Below are 5,089 nucleotides of genomic sequence, written 5' to 3' on the forward strand. Positions count from 1 at the left end.
GTCCTGCTCCCCTGCTGAAGTTCCCGATGTCCCACCACACACAAAGCCTACGTGCCTACCCAGGTACCCCACATGAAGCATATGGCAGCATGTATTCACCCTTCACATCCACTTTTTTTTTTTTTTTTAATATTTATTTTAGAGCAAGCGAGCAAGAGAGAGCGCGTGTGCACGCACAAGCTGGGGAGGGGCAGAGAGAAAGGAAGACAGGATCGGAAGCGGGCTCTGCACTGACAGCAGAGAGCCTAATGTAGGGTTGAACTCACCAAACACGAGATCGTGACCTGAGCTGAAGTTGGACGCTTAACCGACTGAGCCACCCAGGTACCCCAGTTTCACACCCACTTTTAACTTCACTGGTCCTCCAGTACACATGGGCCTGAGTTCCCCGCCCTCCAAAAGGGCCCGCCCTAACTACTTCTTGATTCTGAACACCACACTTTGTACCACACAGTCTGGTGTTTGATTCTGTCATTTGGTTGTTTTAAGGCCTTAGATCTTCTTCCCATAAGCTCCTTGAGATCAGGGGCCTCAAAGGCTTGTAAGTAGCACCCAGTATTCAAAAGTTGTCGTCTATTAGCTCACAGCAAGAAAAACAGATCCGTTTCTACTCCAAACGCCTTGATGGAAATCTCCAGACGCCCCTGCCAAGTCTTTTGCATTAGCTCCCTGCCAAGTCATTTTTAGGAACTTCTGGCTAAAGGACAGAAGGAACCCTTTTAAAAATGTGTGTATTTACCACTGTCTTGGTAGATAATACATTCATCTGCCTCACAACTTAGAATGAAGTCGGCCTCCCACATTTCTCAACCACCCAGCTCTGCGGCCAACAGGCAAACAATTGGGCTGGTTTCCTGTTCATTTTTTAATAGGTGTTTGATGCATCTACAAGCCAATAGAAACATATCCTCCTTCTCGCCCTTCACTTTTTTTTTATACACAAGCCAGCGTGCAATGACACTGTTCTGCGTCTTGCATTTTCTGCTTAGCAATGTATCTCAGACAGCATCCCCCATCCACGCCTAGAGAGCTCCCTCACACTTACCTTGTAGCTGCGTAGTGTCCAGTGTAGGAACAATTCTAATTTATGTAACCAAAGCTCCAGTTGTTGAGATAGCAAGGGTGTTCCCAGCCTTTTACTGCCACATACAACGCTGCAATGAATAGCCTTATTCAAACATAATGTATCTGTGGGACAAATCCCTGGGAGTAGAATTGCTGGGTCGAAGGGTAAAGTACATATGTAATTTTGATAGATATTTCCAGATTGTTCTCCAACAAGGTTGTACCAAATCTGCACTCCTACTAGCAATGCAGCAGGATGCCAGTGCCCTTGCCCTCACTGATCTACTAGAACCTCCCTTGCAGTGCAGTCTCCATTTGGTTTGCACCCCTCTCCCATGCATGTGGTTGAGCTTCTTGTTTTTTTTAATGTTTATTTTTGAGAGAGACAGAGAGACAGAGAGAGAGCAGGGGAGGGGCAGAGAGACAGGGAGACACAGGATCCAAAGCAGGCTCCGGGCTCTGAGCTGCCAGCACAGAGTTTGACATGACGCTTGAACTCACAAACCGTGAGATCATGACCTGAGTGAAATCAAGAGTCTGACCTTTAACCAACTGAGCCACCCAGGCAGCCCTATGAGTAGCATTTAATATTTAAGAGCCACGTGTCACATACATGCACATGCACACACGCATACACACGTGGACTCTATTTTTTATCCTCTGCTCACTTCTTTTATATTCTTGCTCTCTTGTATGTATGTATGTATGTATGTATGTATGTATGTATGTATGTATGTATGTATTTAGAGTGGAGAGAGAATCCCAAGCAGACTCCGCACTGTCAGCATAGAGCCCTACACAGAGCTCAATCCCACAAACCATGAGAACATGACCTGAGCCGAAATCAGGAGTCAGATGCTTAACCGACTGAGCTACCCAGGCACCCCATTCTTGGTCTTTTTTCTAATCAATGTATGGCTTTTTATATACTAAGGGAATTAGTCCTTTGTTATATGACCTGCAGATAATTTCCCATTTATGTTTGCCTTTTGACCTTGCCTATGGGCTATTGCTAGGCGGAATTGTTTATTTTTCTGTAGGCAAATTTATCAGCCTTTGCTTTTATGGCTCCTAGGTTGTATGTCTTTCTCAGAAAGGAACAGACTCCCCCTCCTTCCCCCTGCCCCACACCTTTTTTTATTTTGTCAGTATAAGAAGCTTGGAATGACTTACCAGGCTTTGTGAGGAATAGGACAACTCCTACCCTCCAGATCCCAATTTCAGTGGATAATAATAGGCCCTGAATAAAGACCATTTAATCTAGCCTGAGTTGGCCAAGGACGACTTTCCAAAAGAGGTGGCACCCAGGTGTATCAGAGGCATGAATAGGAGTTAGCTGGGTGAAGAATGGCCTTCCAGTAAAAGTGGCAGCAAGTGCAAAGGTAAGAAGCTACAGGGCTCAGTCAAGGCTGTCCAGTCTGGCTAGAAGACAGGGAGCCTTGCATGGTGGCATGTAATAGGGGTGAAGCTGGAAAGGTAGGCAGGGACCAGATCATGGAGGGCCAAGCTGTGTACTGCCCAGGAGTCAGTGGCGGGTGGAGGGGGAGGCATCAGAAGAGCTAGAGACAGACCAGTGTAGAGGCTGGGCCCTGGCCTGGAAACTTCTGCCTCTCACCCGGCAGTAGCCACAGGAGCCTAGAGAGGCTCCAGGGTGCCAAACAAGAGTGTGACTTTTAGACCCAAGTATTCTGTTCTGTCAAGCTTCCAGAATTCTATAAAAATAATCAGAGAAACTAGCGCCTTCTCTGAGAAACACTTTGAACTTAAATGCTGACAACTTTAAGAGCTTTGACTCTTGGTGGGGAAAGCTGTGGCCACTACTCCCACCTCAGCACTCCTCTGCAGCTGGGGCCAGCTAAATGCAGTCTGGATGCTAACTGCCCTCTCCTCTTAACTCCAACCTTAGGGGCTCAGGGGACAACTGGGCTCTTCAGCTCCAGCCCAGGCCCATTCATCCAGACCCTCATTCAAAATGGGCAACAGGGATCAGGACTGCAGTGATGGGAGAGGTGGACCCCAGGACAGAACCTCTTGCTGGCCCACGTCCATGGGGACATCTCTTCCCTTCCAGCCAACAAGGCTCAGTCCTGCTCTGAGGAGTCACAGCCGTTTGCAGACATATTAGGTAGAGGCCTATCAACCTCTCTGCTCCTGTGGCCTTTTAAAACAGGTGTTGTGGGGGCACCTGGGTGGCTCAGTCTGTTGAGCATCCAACTGCTTTTTGGGGCTCAGGTCATGATCTCAGGGTTTTGGGGGATCGAGCACCATTTTCATGCTCTGCACTGATGGCATGGAGCCAGCTTGGGATTCTCTCTCTCCCTCTCTCTCTCTGCCCCTCCCCTGCTCGTGCATGCATGCGTGTGTGTGTGTGTGTGTGTGTGCACATGTGCACTCTCGAAATAAACTTAAAATAAAAAATAAAACAGGCATTATTAGCAGGTCTTCCTAAAATGCCCAGCACAAAGCCTTGCACACAATAAGCACTCAGTAAATGGTAGCAGTTTCTGTTAATATTGGAGAGCCTCACCACTCATTAGCACATTGCTGAGGAAAAGACAGGGCAATGTGGACATGAGGAGGGGAGTTGGAAACCATTTAAATGGAACTTTGGGATTGTCTCTGGATTTCAATTATCTAGGCCCTCCCCACACCTCAACCTTCAAACCTGTCAAGAGGTTGGTTTGTGGTGCTACCACTTTAGTTATATTTTCTTTATTGCAATACAACTTTAGTTATATTTTCTTTATTGGCAATTTCATCCCAAAGGGCCACTTTGATTAAGTCAAGCACTGTAGAGATAAAGGCTCTTGGAGGCTACTGGAGGTCTTGGTCCCAGCCAGCAGGCTTCCTGGTGCCCCTCAGAGGTACCTCCCCCCATCAGTGGTCCAAGAGCATGCATGGAGTGCTGACTCACCCATGGGCTGGAAAGCAGGAATCAGACCCAACCTCAGCTCCAAACAGGCAAACAAGCCCCTCCCCACTGCAGCCACCAAACAGCAATTAGGTCAAAGACAGGGTGGTGGGGTTTTCTAGGGCAGAACATGCTTCTCTCTGGAGTCTACTTCCCATAATCACAGGTGCCACTGGGTGGGGTTGGAGGGGAGGCAGAGACACCCAGGTTCCCAGTCCTAGGTGCAGCAAAGCTGATGTGGACATCAGGAAGCAAGGGGCCTGGATTCCAAGGTGGGTTCCAACCCTGCTGTCTGTGTGCCTGTTATTTGCATAAAGGCCATCTCGGCCTCGGGCTGGGGATTTTATTTTTCCCAAAATGAGAGGGTCTATTTCAGTCAATGTTAGAAAAACTCATTGGCGTGAATGCATACCAAGCTTTAACTTCCCTTTGACATTTACTATGTAAGGGGGGGAAGAGGGTATCTTGCACACATTATCTCATTTAATCCTCTCAAAAACTTCATGAGGGTAGGATAATACAGATGAGGAAAGTGAGGGTCAGAAAGGCTGAGCCTTGAGCCAAGGTCCACTGCTAGCACACGGCAGAGCTGGGATTTGAACTAGGGTCTGTCTGGCTTCAGAGCCCTCTGCCCTTAACCACCATATGATATTGGCCAGTCAGTCGTCAGCCCAGACCCTCCCCCAGCCACCCCAAGCAATGCCCCTGATCTCCGAGGCCACAGGTAAAGGAAGGACACAGTCTCCTAAAAGTCACTCTTCTTTATTCCCCAGTACCCCCGATCTCACAGCATGGTCTGTGGAGAAACTCGGCATCTTGCCAACTTACAGGCTTCCCTGACTCTCTGCATGGCAGCTGGGCACCCCACCAAGGAGCTGAAGCGGGTCCCCTGCACGATGCAGAATCAAGGTTTCTCAGTCCTCCCTCAGTCCCCCTCCCAGAGCACAGGGCCACACAGCAGCAGCTTGCTATGCCTATCCCAGGAGAAGGTGGGGAGGGGCACAGAATGCAGCCATCTCTTAGTTGGAAAGAAGTTGGGATCTGGGCCTTTGGTCTAATTTAACCTGAGGCAAGTGAGGCCCCTGGGGAGGCTCTGGAGCAGGCCCAGGCTAC

Source organism: Panthera pardus, unplaced genomic scaffold, assembly GCF_024362965.1.
Source record: "Panthera pardus isolate Hobbes unplaced genomic scaffold, ASM2436296v1 HiC_scaffold_24, whole genome shotgun sequence".
In the NCBI taxonomy this organism is placed as follows: Eukaryota; Metazoa; Chordata; class Mammalia; order Carnivora; family Felidae; genus Panthera; species Panthera pardus.